The sequence below is a fragment of the Canis aureus genome, chromosome 24 (genome assembly GCF_053574225.1).
Source record: "Canis aureus isolate CA01 chromosome 24, VMU_Caureus_v.1.0, whole genome shotgun sequence".
Taxonomy (NCBI): Eukaryota; Metazoa; Chordata; class Mammalia; order Carnivora; family Canidae; genus Canis; species Canis aureus.
Window position 1 is genome coordinate 40486567 of NC_135634.1, and position 18418 is coordinate 40504984.

An 18418-nucleotide genomic window follows, 5' to 3' on the forward strand; every position below is an offset into this window, starting at 1 on the left:
TGGGCATATTTTTCCCTTGTGGTACATAAAATAACAATGTATCTTACCATCTATGACATATTAGATTAGATGAACAGCATTATTTAGTTTGCCTTCAATTAACCTGAACACTTTCAAGCCATGGAAAGGCTAGATACTTCAATACTACTCGAGATTTCTACGGCTCCTTATCCTACCTAACACATTTCCACATGTGCTGTTTTGTACTCATGCCAAACCTATGAGATAGGTGTTTATTATCACTTCTTTTCAGAGGTCCAGGAATCAGAGGTCCAGAGAAGTTAACTCCCCTGCTCAAGGTCACTAACTCAGGGACCCAGGAGCCAAATGCATGTCTTCAGGTACCAGCTCTACTTCTTCTACTACCCTGCCATGATTACCTCTAGGATTATGCTCTGAATAAAAGTACTAGTATCCTACACTGTAACCAAGGTCTATCAACTACCTGTACCACTTTGGTTATAACTGACAACCTCTCACTCATCAGTGTATAGGAAAGGCATATGCTGTAAGAATCTTCCCCAGCATCACTCTGTATTCGTGAACAATAACAGGCAAAGTAACTGGCTGTGAAATCACTTCCTATCCTTTGAATTCTTTTAATTTCACAGGCCACAGTCATCAAAATCCCAGGGTCTGCATGCTGATAGACAGAAGCCTTCTTGTATGCAAGAAAAGAAATTTTTTAAAAAGAGAGAGAAAGAGAATGCGTCAAACTGCTCTGCAGGATCAGGGCAATACTTTGAGCTGATGAAATAAATAAAGATAGCCAGTGTCATTATGCAGCCAGTGGAAAAACAACTCTCAACTCCCAATTTATTTGAAGACTACCAGAAAGAGTAAAATGACACAAAACTGACACAAAAGCCTGTTACTTACAGGGAATTCAATTAAATATGTCAATTGGCCAATAAAACTGCAATAGTCAACCCTTCTTTTCAGCATCACAAGATACTGTTTACCTTACATTACCCACAAAATAGACTGCTTGCAGATGATGGTGAGCTACCCTCAGATTACCAGGCAGCCACACCAATTTGGATGTTCATGCAAATAAAACAGTCAAACTTCTAAATTACCAGTCTGGCTGAAGAACCAGATTTATTTTGAGAGTTTGGTGACCGAAATAAATAGACTTAAAGCCTGAGGGTAGGCAGGGTCTACTTGGGTTGAGGGCCAGATTGCATCCAAAGGCAGACAAAAGGCCAGAGGGCATACTAGAAAGGATAGTAAATGAATTTCTGAATCAACTCTGTCACATTGGAGATTTAGCCAAATGCTATTGTAGACTCAGGCTATTAGACAGTAAAATGTATTGCCAAGGGGTAGTAAGTAAAACAGAGTGGCACTGAGGCAAGAATAGATCCAACAATGGACAGATTATGGTAATTTAACCAAACAAGGGTTGAAGGGAGGGTGCCTTAGTAAATAATTTGGGAACAAAGGGCCAACAGTTTGGAAAAACAGGTAAAACTGGATTATTACTTCTTTCTTTAAAACAAAACAAATTTCAGATGAACTAGAAATCAAATATAAAAAAAAAACATAAGAACACTAAGAAAAATATTTTTACACTCTTGGGGAAAAAAAGACTTTCTAACAATCTCAAAAATCAAAAACAAAGTAAATATCCATAAAGGAGAAAGATCAGCATATTTAACTCCAAAAAACTGTGATGTTTTACATCGCAATATTTCCCCACAACCAGACTGAAGGATAAATGGCAATCTGAGGGGAAAAAAAAAAAAAAAGGAACAACAAACAACTATTTTCAAGCCTCTGCCCCTAAAAATTAAAATATCTGCTTTTTAAAGTTTTAGCAAATCGATATCTTAAATAACCGAAAGCTGCTTCACAAAAGAAAAACAGAACTAATGACTGCATGAGGGATCTTATTTGGGGGATGAAACATTCTAAAACTGATTTTATGGTGATGGTTGCACAACTTGGTAACTTTACTAAAAAAGAAAAAAAATCATTGAATGGTACACTCGAAACGGGTGGATTATAGGATATGTGCCTCAACAAAGTCATTAATAAAAGGACTAATAAACTTTAAAGAGACGTTCTTCCTTATTAATATTCAAAGAAATGCTAATAAAGCAACACCTCCTGCTATGATCTCCTCCCTAAACTTCCACAACCTCATGTTGTCCTGGTTTTCCTTATTCTTCTGTCTCCATTTTTCCTTCCTCGGCCGAACTTCCTTCCCATTTTACCACATTCCCTCCCTAGGAATTTGTCCTTCCAACTGGCTCGGTACTAACAGTAGCAAGGATGTTAAACAACATGGCAGGCCTCTTTTCTAAGCTCAGGAACGGTGTACCCAGCTTCCTGCATGGTGTCTCCACTTGGTTGAAAGGTGAACATTTCAACTCTGACTCACAGTTCTCTTCCTCAAGTCCTCCCCTCCTCTATATGTGGTTTCTCCATCCTCTCTCTTGCTCATGCCAAAACTCAAGAGATTCATCCTTGGTACCTTCATCCTCCTTACTTCCCTCATCCAATTCACCCACCTATTCCTACAGGATCTATGTCAAAAATATCTTTGGATCCCATTCACTTCTTTGCAACCCTACAGTTTCCCTAGAGTCCAAATATATCAACTCCCACTGAAAAATTCCAACAGCACCTAACTGGCTTCCATTCCTGCTCTTTTCTATTTTTAATCCATTCTTCCCAAACTACCAGCATCATTTTTTTTAAATGCAAATAATAGTCTTTTTGTGCTGGTCATCAAGATGCGTCAATGTCTCAGATTCTGCTTCCATGAAAGACTTGGTGCCCAGAAAGGGATATTGATGTCAATCCCTTTAGGGTGGCCATGGCTGCAAAAGAACTGCCTTGCCCCAGGTCACACCCCATCCTGGGGAAACCCATATCCAATATTGTTTAAGTAGTGGAAGAATAAATGCCCAAATATCTCAGCATCACCGGTACCACTCTGGAGGACCACTGCTCCCTTTAAGCAAGGCTGTGGTTAGACCTAAACCCCAGGTCACCTTCTCCCTCTGCTCAATTCTTCTTTTATCCCTTCTCCCACAGATGCTAATCAAGAGCACTCCTTAATAAACATCCTTCCCACTCAATTCTGTCTAAGGCTGCATCCTCTAAGGCTGCAGTAGTCTGCAGCTATCTTTTGTTTCCCTGCTTAACTCCCCACAATGCTATTTTGGGGGTTCTACTGATCCAGAAAGATTCCTCTCTTGCCATTCTCTTGCTCCATTCATGCTGAGTCTCTGTTTCAAATGCACCAAGCTCCTACAAGGCGTTTTTGCAAACTCCTTGGGATTTGTGCACTGATGAATCCAAAATAAACTTTCACCATGTTAATGGTATCCAAACCACTATAGGCTATGGGAACAGATCATCCATAGATAACACTTTTCATCACTTTATGAGCTTCGTATAGGAATGGCTCTGTCTTAGAAAACTTACCATTTTCTATAGCACCTGGCACAGAGCTTTGCTCACAGAAGACGCCCAACAAATAAAATGTGTATGGAATTGAGTTATGTGTCTTGGCTACAAATTCTAAATTGCAGGACCAAGTCACTATCAATGAAGAAATCCTCAAATAGCTTTTTACTACAGCTAAAGCCAAATTCCAATGAAGAAAGGGGATGGAGCGATAGAAGACAATTGATATATAAAATGTATAACTGTCTTATAAAGTTGGGATAGAAAGTCTGTCAAGGCAAACTAAATCACAATCTCAGCAATGACTCATCTGCAAGGTATTTAAGGAAACAGCAAGAAGTATACTGGGCTATCTTTTCTCAACTTGTTTTTTTAAGATTTTTTTATTTACTTATTCACGAGAGAACAGAGAGGGAGGCAGAGACATAGGCAGAGGGAGAAGCAGGCTCCCCATGGGGGAGCCTGATGAGGGATTCAATCCCAAGACCTCCAGATCACACCCAGAGCCAAAGGCAGACGCTCAACCACTGAGCCACCCAGGCCTCCCTCTTTTTTCAATTCTTGATTATCGCATCTCAGAAACTCCCTTTTAGGAAAATTTTCTTCTCAATTAATTCATGCTTGATTAATTCTAGTCCATTACGCCCTTCCTCTTCCCTCGTTGAATCTTGTGCAAGTAGATCCAAAGGAAAGAATACTTGATTCTCCCTATTCATGCAGAGTACATCCCTTCTCTCCAATTCCAAGACCCTTTATTTAATGACATTTTTCTTTCTATTCAGGATCCTTATCAACCAACTTCTATCATTTTGGCTTATATATACACGCACATGGCTAAGTAAGATGAAATATACATTCTTGAAACAAACAGCTGTGGCCCCTTTGAGAAGAACCTCCTTCTTAGAAGGCATTAGAAAGGTAAACACAGTTGACCCCTGAACCGCATGGGGGTTAGGAGCACTGATCCCCTACATAGTCAAAAATCCACATGTAACTTTGACTCCCCCAAAACTCAACTCCTAAAAGCCTGTTTGACCGCAAGCCATACCAGTAACATAAATAGTTGATTGACACATATTTTATATCCTATATGTACTACGTACTGCATTCTTATAATAAAATAATCTAGAGAAAAGAAAACATTATTGAGAAAATCTTAGGAAAGAAAAAATACATTTACAATACTGTACTGTATTTATCAGAAAAAAAAAACACAAAACTGTATAAATGGACCTGCACAGTTCAAACCCTTATTGCTCAAGGGTCAACTGAATAATGATTTAAATAACTGAAAGGTCTGAAAAAATAATCTATTTGCATTTGAAAGACCTCCAGTAGAAGAGGACCAGGACTTAACTGGCAGGATAATGTCTCCTTAATCATGAATGACGTATTTGTTTGGGGTTTTAAATTTGATAGATAAACAGATTGCTTATATTTTAAAAAATCATTATAAAACAGCTCTTTAAAGATGTGAGGAACCTGAACAAACAACAGGTAATAGAAGTTTGTGGAAGAAAAGGAATGACAAATCGCCCCTAAACAAGCCAGCAACTTAATTATCACCTTTACTGAAATCCAAACACCCGGGTTCTTGTTTCAAGGAGACCTACTCACAGAATATTTTCATGACTAACCTTATGTTTGCAACTAAAGATTAAAAACTAAATATTATTTGACAAGTTTTTATATGACGACATACAGAGTGGCTGGAGCCTGGCTGTTGACTCAGACATTTCTGCCAACCTCCTTTGCCTGCCAAAATATAGCTTCAATAAGCACACATAAATTTTATTTTTAATAAATAACCACAAAACGGTTTCATAAACAGACCAAACTGTGGATAATTGTAGCTTACAATGAATATGTGTTACAGTTTCAGTAAATAGAAGTTACACATTCTGAAACTGGCACACCCTATCTCCATCTTATGGATTGATGGCAAACCAGCTCATGTTGGAACAGCCCCGTGATTTTTCTTGGTAAGAGGCCTACATCCTAACTACTTAGGCTCCTGACTTCTTGCAGTAGCCCTCCTGTTTGTCTCTGCAGACATTAGGTTTTAGAGTCCTGAGAATTTAAAAGGAGAGCTGAGGTCTCCACTTGGTGTCCCAAAAGGGTCTTTGTGGTAAGAAAAGTTCTTTATGCCCTGAACCAACATGTAGACAGCTAGGATGGTTAAAATGAATAAATAAAGGGCATTTGGGGGAAATAAATACTGATGTGATGAGAAGGAACCAGCGAGAATAAACTGTTCTTTCTAACTAACTTTTCTTGGAATTTACGTGTTCCTTCTAGTCAAAGGATCTTTTTGGAAGAGTGCATTGACTTTTCCTCTGCTGGCAGCTTTTTTTTCTTTCTTCTTTCTTTCTTTTCTTCTTTCTTTCTTTCTTTCTTTCTTTCTTTCTTTCTTTCTTTCTTTCTTCTTTCTTTTCTTCTTTCTTTCTTTCTTTCTTTCTTTCTTTCTTTCTTTCTTTCTTTCTTTTTCTTTCTTTCCTTCCTTCCTTCCTTCCTTCCTTTTCCTCCTTTTTTAGTAAATCAACTGATTCCTTAAGAAAAAAAGTAGCTAACTGAAAGCTTAATCAATTTTACTTTCTTTTTTTTCTTTTTTTCAATTTTACTTTCTCTCCTTTAGAAAGCAGCTTTATTTTTAAGCTTCCTTGACCACCGTTATGTTGATGAACTTCCTGCCCACTCATGGAAAAGAGTTCCACATTCCTAACACCTCCAGCTCTGAGTCTCCAAATTCACCTTCACTTCGCATTGACCCCAGGAAACATAGAGTGAGAAAAATCAAAGTGGGGTGGGGGAAGGGAGGGGTGATTGGGGTTATTTGTTTCTGGGGGGGGTGTCTTTTGTTTGTTTCTTTTTTAACAGTTTGGGCTCCCTTTTGAAGACGAGGAAGGAGGTTTATCTCTAGTAAAAACAGGCCCTTGGTGGACAAAAGAAGTGATGATTGATCAAACGGGATTCAGAATTCCAGGCATGCCAACATATTGCTAGGTTAAATGGTAGAGATGACCCCACGACCCTGTGCTGTTGGAAAATGCATAAAAGAACTCTGGCAACATGCTCCACATTCCTATTTGTACTTGATAATCTTACATGTTTTACATTCTACCTGTGGTGACTTTTCACTCAGCTCGCAGTGGGACTTATTCAGCCATAATTTGCAGAGAATCCTCTTGCTGGATGTATGCAACTGGCACCTAGGAAGGACGGGGTAGAGGAGAGGAGAGCAGAGAGAGTAAGATGGTGCCACTGACACCAGGAAGTGCCCAGCCTGAGAACACGGAATACAGCAGAGCTATGGATTAACTGCCATGTGAGCTCAGGGAGAGAATGACTCATGCTGCCTGAGGTTGATCTCGAATGCCTTGTGGTGTTTTGTGACCTATGAAACATTGGCAGCCCACAGTTGCCGCCTCACCATTCCATTTTGCTCCTCAGCACTGCCAAGGTTAGATTTCTGGTCTTAACCTCAGCCCTCCTCCTGTCTGCATCCCTTAAAACCCTACACAAGCCCCAGCACCATTTCTCTAAGCAAACGCTTACTCGATTCCAGTTAGCCAGTTTTTCTATTCCTCACTCCAAATTAAATTGAAGTGTCCCTCTCTATTGCCTGTTAAGCAGTCACGTGTAGAAAGCTTTGGGGGATACTGAGGGTCCCTTTTCCTTCAGAAAGCTTATCAGCCAGTGGGAGAGTTAGACACGTTAAACATGTAATTGGAAAAAGATGCAGTAACAGAGGGGCAAAGAGCATGTGGCGAGCACTTAAAGCAGTGCCAAGTTTCGGTCTGATGGGACCACAGAAGTTTTCACAAAGGTCTGGCATGTAAGCTGAACCAACAGGCAAGGACACCTTTCTCGGAGGCAAGGAAATGTGCAGGCAAAGGACTAAAGACACATGGGTAGGTGGCTAAGAGCATCACCAGAGCATGAGCTACATGGAGGAATTGAATAAAGGGCTGCTGATCTGCACCCCATTGGATCCAATAAAAAGTTACTCTGTGGATAATGGGGGTGATTTGAAGTTTTCTTAGGAAAACAAACAAACAAACAAACAAAAACAATGGCTTACACTTGACCTCTGATTTAGAATGGTAACTCTGGAAGCAGTGAGAAAGACAGATTGAAGAGACTCAAGTCAAGCTAAAATGGATCCATGGCAATGACCCAGTAACAGTGGGGATAGAGGACTGTAAGAAAACAAGCCCGGTAGAGGCTGAAGTCAATGTTTTCCCAGTATGGACAAGGCTTCACTGTCACATCTCCACTTCTACCCTTCCCTTTCAACAACCAAACAAGTGACCGAAGAAATCAGATGTTAATTGAATAAAATGTTCTCTATCAAGAACAGTACTGTCCAATAGGAACTTCTGCAGTAATGGATATTGATCACTTGCAATGTGGCCACTGTGACTCCATAACTGGATTTTTAAATGTTATTTAATATTAACTAATTTTAATTTACATAGCCTCATGTGGCTAATGCCACCATATTGACAGTGCCACCCTGGAGAATAAAATTTTACTGACTGAGTCAAGACATTCAAAACATTTCTGAAAAATTTACATTATATTTCTACCAATTATCAGATGACAGTGGCTTTGCTGGATTTTAAAGATGATATCCATCTACCTTTCAAAAGCCCCAATTAATAAATAAGATGCTGCGCTTATATTTAGCTCAAGCATAGCAAAATTTCAAAAACATTTTCACTTCCAAAAGGGATTCCTTTGAGTTATTCAGAAGTATTATCTAATCTCCAGCTCTGCTTTGATAGCCTTTCAGTGGTGGATAATATTATGGAAGTCAGGAAGAGGTTGGTTAGTTCCTTCTGACTTCACAGAGAGAAGGATCTGTCTCCTGACTATACATTTTCCACTAAGAGTTGCCCAATGAGTCATTGCCCCATTGTAACTGAAGCACAGCAGGATGACCATGGTGTGTAGTTAAATGTTTTTGTAACTTGATTTGTGGTCTTCACTTTCTGGATCATAGAAATGATTTTGTTCAATATTTTTTCCTCTGTGGGTTTGGAGTCAAGAATTATGATCAGTTCCTAAGGCTTTTACTTTGAGTTTTCCATACAGTTATTTCAAGAACATCCTTTTGCAATTTTCTTGGAAACTGATTCCTTGTTACATGAATTCAGATACACTGTATGTCATGGCACATGACCATTTTCATCACTCCTTAGGATCTCTTACGGACACTGTAAGTAAAACCGGAATTAGAGAACTCTTTGCTTGCTAATAACCTCTGTGACAAAATATAAGAGAGAAGCATTGGGGCAAAAATAGTAATAGGAAGATTTTGGAACATGTTATTTATACATTGGTGTCTCCAGGAGACCAAATGTTTAGAAGGTAGCTATAATAATGTGAATCTCTGGTAACTTTCAAAAACAGGACAGCTTGCCTTGAGATGATAATGAAAGAAATAGATATGCCTAAAACCACAAAGATGGGTGTTTTTTAAACTATGGGTCACAAGCAAGGAGGTCAGGAAATTAATTTCGTGGATTACAACCAAATTTAAAAATGACTGGATTCAAATATAGAATAGAATAGAATAGAATAGAATAGAATAGAATAGAATAGAATAGAATAATGGAAAATAATGTATGTCACACATACTGAGGGAAGGGAAGGCCATATCATAAAACTCTATGTGAGTACTTCCTGGGTTGTATGTTCTGAGTTGTGATGAAAATAATTTTTAACAAAGGATTACTATACCGAGAGCCTGAAAGCCACTCATTACCAGATGAAAGGATTTAGTTTCCTGGCTGAATATATTGGTCCATGTAACAAATACTTATTAAGCATTATTCTATGCCTGATAATGGATTCGCTTATAAGAACAAAAAGCCCAATACATGGTTACTTCCTTCAAATAACTCACCTTCTAAGGTATACACACAAATCATAATAAAATGAATACTACAATGGATGTAAGAAGAGGTATCTTGGGACTGGCAAAGGAACCTCTACTTCTGCAAGTGATAGAAAGCAGAGAGAAGGCATGGGAATGTCTTCACTGAGTGGCATGTTATTTGTCCTTGAAAAATAGGTGACTTGGAAAAACACAGAGAAGGGCATTCCAAGAAGACAGGCTGTCTTACGTAAAGGTTGAGATGCAAAATCTCCTGTGCCTATGGTCTGGGGTGGTGCTTGAATTTCATTACACAGCTTGGTCATTGAAAAGCCTTCAAACCCAGAGATGCAGTGAAGTCAAGATATTTTATTTTGCTTGCTATTGATTTGTTAGTAATATGATGGTGTTTGATTTGCATCTTAAATCTCTCACATAAGAGCAAAATTTTTTGGAAGGAAAAGATCATCTCAAATGGCTCAAAAGTTATACCCCCTAGGAAAGAAAACAAAAAAAATTATTTGCTTAATAATCAGATTTATAAAGTCATACGTAGCTCAAGCTTCTTTCTTTTGGTGGCTCAAACAACACAAATATTTATTAAAAAATAGAATAGTACATAATCAGAAAATCAAGAAAATTAGGTCATGCTTTTGCATAGTTAGAACTCGCATAGGATATACATCATTTAACTTAATTTCACACTTATAAAATTTACATTATATTGGGGATTGGATAGAAATTGAGGTCCAGAAGCAGGCATGTGTGTCATGAACAATCACAAAAGGCTTTTGGAGCCAATTTAGACAGCATGTGTGTGCTTTATAAGCATGAAATTATAGAGAGTTGAAGGCACTACTTCAAAATAAAACTTTTCATTAATTTTTTCCTTGGTATCATTTACATTTGAGTGTGAATCTATTTGGTATTTATTTCAAATTTATTTCCTTTTCCCTTCTTTTTTCTGTGATATCTTACAGAGGGTTTTTCAGATAGCATTTCAACTCACAGGCACCAAATGATACAGCAGAATTTAGCAGAAGTTTACATGTTAGTCAGTGCAATTGCTAAAAGAGATAATCAAAAAATTGTATCAGACTACGTAAATCATCTTCATCATTCTAAATGTATGTATTTTTCTTAAGATGGAAAAACATCCTTTCAGTTACTTTTCAAATAATCTCAAAAAATGAACCTTGTATTTTAAAAATGTTTAACATTACATATTCATTACTTTATTATGTACATCATAATTAGACTCTACATTTATATTTAGTATGAGGCATAAATTTGGATTGAATTTTTTCCAATTGATAAATGTAGGCTATTTCAGTGGGTTGCAGAGTCTTTAGCTCTTTAAAATCACTTTCTTCTCAAACCATTATAGCATTTAAATGAAAATTATTCTGCATCAAAACAAATAGGAAAAATAAGCCATTATCCTGGTTTATGATTCTGATGATGATGGGCACAGTTACTATTTTTGTTGTTGAAGCTGATACAGTGTGATATTAGTTTCAGGTGTACAACATAGTTATTGGACAACTTTGTAGGTTGCTATATTCACCACAAATGTAGCTCCCATCTGTCACCATGTGATACTACCATAATATCATTGACTAAGTGCCCTATATTGTCTCTTTTATCCCTGGGACTTATTGATTGCATAACTGGAAGCCTGTACCTCTCACTCCCCTTCACATATTTTGCCCATTCTCTACCCCTCTGGCAACCATCCATAATTATGGGTCTGTTTCTGCTTTGTTTGTTCATTTGTTTCATTTTTTAGACTCCACATATAAGTGAAATCCTATGGTATTTGTCCCTTGATGTCTGACTTATTTCACTTAGCATAATACCTTCTAGGTCTATATATATATATATATATATATATATATATATATATACCCACAAATGGCAAGATCTCATTCCTTTTTATAACTTAGTAATATTCCACTATGTGTATTTGTGCATGTGTGTGTTTATATTATATCTTCTTTATCCACTCACCTATCAAGGGACTTCTGGATTGCTTCCATAACTTGGCTATTATAAATAATGCTGCAAAACATAGGGCTGCATATATCTTTTCAAATTAGTGTTTTCCTTTTCTTTAGGTAAATACCCAGGAATGGAATTACTGGATCATATGGTATTCCTATCTTTCATTCTTTTAGGAACTTCCATGCTATTTCCCAAAGTGGCTGCATCAATTTACATTCCCACTGACAGTGCACAAGGGTTCCTTTTTTCTCCACATCCTCACTAACACTTGTTATTTCTTATCTTGTTGATGAACCTTGTACTTAGATCTTGCAATTTCCATGGGAATTGCCATTGTAAAGACTTTGACATGGCCTTGAGGTTATAATTTGGACTCCCAAAAATGACTGTTTTATAATGACTTTGATTCAAAATGAGAAAATAAACAGTAACATTTCCAAGCTTTATTGTAGCACAGTTCTAAAACAAAAATTAAATCTTCCTGTTCAGGTGCCTATTAAATTTTTCAGGTCTTGGAAGAGAGAAGTACAGTAATTATGATTGCAGTCTCTACCTAAGACTTAAAAATCAAACAAACCCAAAAGAATCATAACTTTTTAAAGCAGTTCCTAAGGGTTTTCCAGAATAGGAAAAGTGATGATAAGTTAGCTTGTATTTGGGTTTGGTTTTCATCCTGCGGGAATGAATATCAGAGTGAAAAAAAAAAAAATATATATATATATATATATATATATATATATATATATATATATAATATCTTGAAGTAGAAGCTGCTACTTCTTTCTCTAACTGCCTGAATGCTGTCATGTCAGATTTTTCAAATTCTTCTCTACCTCGGAGAAATCAGATATTTCCTGGAGCACCAAGATGGATGCCTTTCTTTTCAGCAAGATTTCAATTGTCTACCTGTTTACACAGAAGAGGCTCTGTAATTTAATCCCCACCACCAAGGACAATCATTATGATTAAATCGTGCACTGGTTTTAACAAGGTACACCTAATAAGCACTTCTCCTCATCAGATCCTGCACAAACAACATTCTTTCATTGTGCAACATGTAAAATAACTCCACTTTTGTGTCCTGTTGCCGCCTCTGACACCAGGCTCAACATGCTATCTCTTGACTGACTTTTCACTGGAAAGCAGAAGAGACACCGCTCAACCCAGGAGCCCATGACTTCAGCTAGTTTAGCCTATATGAAAGCAGGAAAGGAGACATATTTTCCACTGTTTGTACTCACTGTGGGTTTTTGGTGTACCACATGCCTGAGGACATGTCTTTCAAAGCACATGGCAAACAGAATGTGCCTCAGAGAACACGGCTCTTTCCAAACTCAGTTTGTTTCCTCGATTTTTAAATCTCTTCCTTCTAAAACACTCTTTATTCAAACAGACACATGCACATGTACACACACATACACACCCACAAATGGAATTTAATAAAAGTAAAGGAATACCAGAAAGGAAGACAAAGCTTTAAAAAGAAAAAAAGAAATACATGTTAAAAAGGTACACAACCCAGGATAAGAAAGAAAACTAGAGGAAAGGAAAACAAAATATTTTCAGCTCTGTAAAAAGGAAAAAATTTCAAAAGAGGAAAAAAAAAAAAAAAAAAAAAAACCACCCAACAGAATTGCAGCTCATGTGTGGATTATCATTTCCTTTGGAGACCAGAGGTGGAACATGTGGGTCAGCTTCTCCTATCTCTGTCCAGTGTCTTGGCTGTTTCTGTGTTTTTGTCACCATATCTCACATTTTCCTTCCTTCTTTCTTCTTCCTCTTCTCCGCCCCCCCCCCACCTCCCGCCCTCCTTCTCCTTCTCCTTCTATATCCTTCCTTCTCAGAAAGTGAATAGAAGGTGGCCCTTTCATAACTGACTATTCACCCCTGGGAATGTGGAAGAAAAATGTCAAGAATTCTAAGCCATCAAGCAGCATTCATCTTAGGCAGAGCCGTAGTTTAGGAGGGAAAGTGAGTGAGCCTGGACACCAGAATTGTGGAGCTAACATCCTAGAAATTATTGATACTTATATTTCCCATGTGAGGACAACTCACAATTAAAGAACAAACTGATAGAGTCACAAAAACCCAATAAGGGCTTTTAGTTTGTTGTTTCCATTAGGGAACTTGTTTTGATATGTTCCTTCCATTCATGGCAGGCTTTGAAACAAGAGAAACAGCCGTCTTCCAGAGTCTTTCAAATCTGCCTTCCACATCAAATCTCACAGCTGAGCCCACACCCTAGATTATACTATGCATGCAAGCAGTCATGCGCATATAACTACATTTCTCCCAGAGAGATACTTTGCTGTCATTTCTAGAATAAAAAAGAATTAAATATAAAGATATGATAAAGATCTCCAAAATGCATATGTATATTAGAAAAAATATATGTAAATATATATAACTTTTCCTAATATATATCTATATATATGGAGAGAGATAGATGATAGATAGAGGTAAATGATAGATCTTTTTTAAAAAATTTTTTAAAAGATTGATTTTAGAGAGAGAGTGTGTGCAAGTACAAGTGGGAGAGACAGAGTGAGAAGGAGAGAGAATCTCAAGTGTGTTCCATGCTGAGCAGCCCCATGCAGGGCTCCATCTCAACTTCAAACCTGAACTGAAACCAAGACTCAGCCATTTACCCAACTGCGGAACCCAGAAGCCACTGTAGATAGATCTTCCTGTTTCCCCATCTTGCCCATGACTATTTTTGTGTGCATGTATCTTTTCACATGAAGACAATGTTTATTATGACTTTCCATCAAAAAAGTCACACATAATAAATTTCCAGAGGATTATCATGAATTTTCACTAATTAAATCATGATCCATCTTTTGGCCTGGTCCTCTAGGACCACGTCTAGGTAGCCACTCATCCAAGAGAAACAAATACATCCTAACCTCATTTGCATATAGCCCCCAACTTCCAGAGATAATGTGCATTAACATGAAACCTGCTATCAAAAAAAAAAAAAAAAAAAAAGAAAAGAAAAGAAAAGAAAAGAAAAGAAAGAAAAGAAAAGAAAAGAAAAGAAAAGGAAAAGAAAAGAAAAGAAAAGAAAAGAAAAGAAAAGAAAAGAAAAGAAAAGAAAAGAAAAGAAAAGTAAAGAAAGAAACCTGCTATCCCTTCCTCAAATCCCAACAGTTCCTCCTCTGGCCTAGTTCTCAGAATAGCTGTCCTTCAAAGTTGATGCAGCTGCTGATGTTAATAGAGGTGTTGATGATGGTGGTGGTAACAGCAAAGATGATAGCCAACAACTATTGAGTTACTATTTGGCAGGCACTAACCTCAGTATTTCTCACAGATTATCTTGTTTAATCTTTATAACCCCATTAGATAAGACTCATCCACACTTAATAAGTAAGAAAACTGAAGCACAGAAGTATTAGGCAAATATCCTACTCAAGGCCACACACTAGTAAGTAACAGAACCTAAGCTTAAAACCAGATATCCAATTCCAGAATTTGGGCCATTAACCCAAACTCTCTCCTGCCTCTTATGATGTCCATGCAGGTCCTGAGCCACTGACACTCTGGGCCCGGCTATAAGAGGCTCAGGTCAGGCACAGTGAGGGTGGGTGTGCAAGTGCCGAAGTGTACATATGTATTCAGCTGACTACATTTGGGCAAATTTAGAGCCAATTGCTACACAATTGATTGGGCTATGAAATGATCCAAAAATATAAAGGGCCAAAACAAGCAAACTGTTTCACAGTCTGGCTATTCCTTTCGCATAGACAAAGCCAGAATCTCTGTGAGCAAGGCCAGTCTATGGCAATGTGGAGAACACAGGCACCCCCCCAGGTATATTCTTCACCACTCTCCCAACCAATAGATCCACAGTACACACTATCACAGACATCCATTTGTGTTCTGATAGTCCACCTGAGACATGAAATAAAATGTAAGTACAACATACAAACCCATGATTACACAAGAAACTGAGGGTGAAGGCACAAATACTTTTTACTAAAGAGTTCTAGAAAGGTATGAGGTTCACAGTGGCCCAACTCTTCACACTGCTGCCATACACACATGCGCGCACACACACACACACACACACGCACATACACATGCATACTCTACAATGGGCCACCCAAATGGCAGGCAAAAACAATCAGAGAGCAGTAGGCAAAATCAGAATGAAATGCTTAAACTGAGCAATAAAAATCAGAGGGAAAATATTTCATGTATTCTGCTCTGTGATCATTCAGTAAATATACCGAGTATCAGTCCTTATAGATTAAGTCAAGGAACTTCCAGTCTAGTGCAAGAGATAGACACACAAACAAAGAACAAAGCAGAGAACATTTACCATCATTTAAAGTCAGCCATTTTGTGAATGGCCGTGTGCAACTACATGCATGTAAATTTTTGAGTGGATTTGGAATGAAACCTATCTCATACAGGGCTTAGCTGTTGTTTTAAGGTTCTGCTTATGTCTCCTTCCCTTAATGGGTGGCCAATCATTAAATATGGGTAACTTCAAGTATCAGTGAATCTTGGCTCCATGTTTAATTTCTTTACCTAATTATTTGGCTCACATCCTGAATATCAGGCCTCTATAACCTGACTTCACACATGCTTTCAGGTAACTTCAGTTAATGGATCCTGGTGTGCAATGGAAGACTGTGTTATATTATGTGCAAGGCCTGTCCTTTCTCAAATGAATCTTTTTTTTTTTTTTTTTTTTTAAGATTTTATTTGTTTATTCATGAGAGACACACACTAGAGGCAGAGACACAGGCAGAGGGAGGAGCAGGCTCTGTGCAGGGAGCCCGACCTGGGACTAGATCCCAGGACTCCAGGATCACACCCTGAGCCAAAGGCGGATGCTCAACCACTGAGCCACCCAGGCATCCCTCAAAGGAATCTTAACATTGTTTATGGTGATAAGATAGGTATACAAACACCTTTATCTCAATGTGATGCAAATTACTATGAGTGTTCAAGAAGTAAACAGGTTCCATTTCATGGAAAGAATTCAAAAGATCTTTTTTTTAAATTTAATTTAAAATTCTTAAGATGAGAGTGTTTAAAAAGGGAAGGGAGGGCAGCCAGAGTGGCTCAGTGGTTTAGCATTGCCTTTAGCCCAGAGCGTGATCCTGGAGACTGAGGATCGAGTCCCACTCCGGGCTCCCTGCATGGAGCCTGCTTCTCTCTCTGCCTGTGTCTCTGCCTCTCTCTCTCTCTCTCTCTTTGTGTCTCTCATGAATGAATAAATAAAATCTTTAAAAATTAATAAATAAATAAAAATAAAAAGGGATACTGGGTTTTATGCTATATGTTGGCAAATTGAACTCCAATAAAAAAATATGCAAAAAAAAAAGAGAGAACATGTTTAAAGGTGATACATTTGCCCTATTTGCATCTAATAAACTCATCTCTCTTGTGAAATAAAAAAATAAATACATAAATACATACGTAAATAAATAAATAGGGAAGGGATAAAAATCAAATTCATTATAGTTCACAAGTCTTTAACAAGATAATACTCAATGTCCCTTGTGTCTGAGGACTTTAACAGCCACTTGTGTTTAATAACTTCAAGTAGCTGAGGACTTCACCAGAACCTTTTGGTGATTATGGATTTGTTATCAGTAATATGCACACTCAAGAAGCTCATAGGGAAGAGCTTCAATCTCAGGTAGGTTTTTTTTTTTTTAATTTTTTTTTTTTTGAAATTTATTTATGATAGTCATACAGAGAGAGAGGGAGAGCGAGGCAGAGACATAGGCAGAGGGAGAAGCAGGCTCCATGCACCGGGAGCCTGATGTGGGATTCTATCCCGGGTCTCCAGGATCGCGCCCTGGGCCAAAGGCAGGCGCCAAACCGCTGTGCCACCCAGGGATCTCTCAGGTAGGTTTTAATTCAGAGGCTCAAATAAAGCACCAGAATTAAAATTTCTCCATCTTTTGACTCTGCCCTCTGCTGTGTTGGGGACTTCAGATAACTCTAGGCTCACATTCTCCCATGTTCAATCCTGCAAGGAAGAGAAAATGTTTCTTCCCGGGAACTCCTGAACATCCCCCTAGATTCACTCCTTTCCATCTTTGAAGCCATCACTTTGGTTAAGAGGCTTTCATGCACTGAATGGTCAAGTTTGTGTCACAGACTCCATTCCCGGCATCAGATATGACAGTCTACCTGAATCAAGTGGACATGGATTGGAAAAGGATGGTCAGCAAAGAGAAGGGAGAGGCACCCGATGTTGGGTATTTCAAACAAATATCTTCATTCAGAATATTCATTCTTCTGAATGAATGTTCATGAATCTTACATTCCAATCAAACATGAAGCAGCATCAATGAGGAATATAGGAAAACAAAAATATCGTGGTTTTTGAATTAAAGCTTCTATGTAAATATTTTATTCTTAAACCTATATTTGTCTTTCAATGAGTGATTCTACAGTCCCTTGAATCCCTGTTCTTCTCTGATGCAAACTCTGGATTTGTAATCCTTCCTCCTGAGCTCGTGTGCCATCTGCTCTCGTTCACAGGGCTCCCTTTCCATTGCCGTGGGAGGGTTTCTGGAGGGAAAATAAGTGCTGACTCTTCAATCAAACATGTGTTGAAAATAGAGAGAAATGTTATCTCTTAAGCTTATCTACACATTGAAACAAAACAGAAAAAACACGCAAAAGCAGGAAAGAACACAACTACACCCTGGATGACTTGTCCATTAGTGTTACTCTGGTCTCAAGACTTTCTACTCAACTGTAGGAAATGTATAATAGTTCTGAGAGCACTATTTAGTGCCAGGGTTGGGGAGAAGGAGGAAAGATCATAAATGCATATGAATGTTTCATCCCACAGCAGATCACACTTTTAGCTAGGCTGAGAGTAAACCACGACCAACACCCCACAACCACAGCTATTAGACCCATTCAAACACCCACTGAAACATACACACTTCTCATCATCTGCCTTTTCAGATAATTACCATTATACATTTAGAGCAAGTTTGTTTGTATAAGCTTTTTAATTGTAGGTTGCTTCAAATTCTCTTTGGAATCAAGTGAGTTATACATGAACCATAACTTATTATTAGGAAAATATCAGGTCCTTAAGAAATGTATTATTGGTTGAATTCATAATAATGCCTA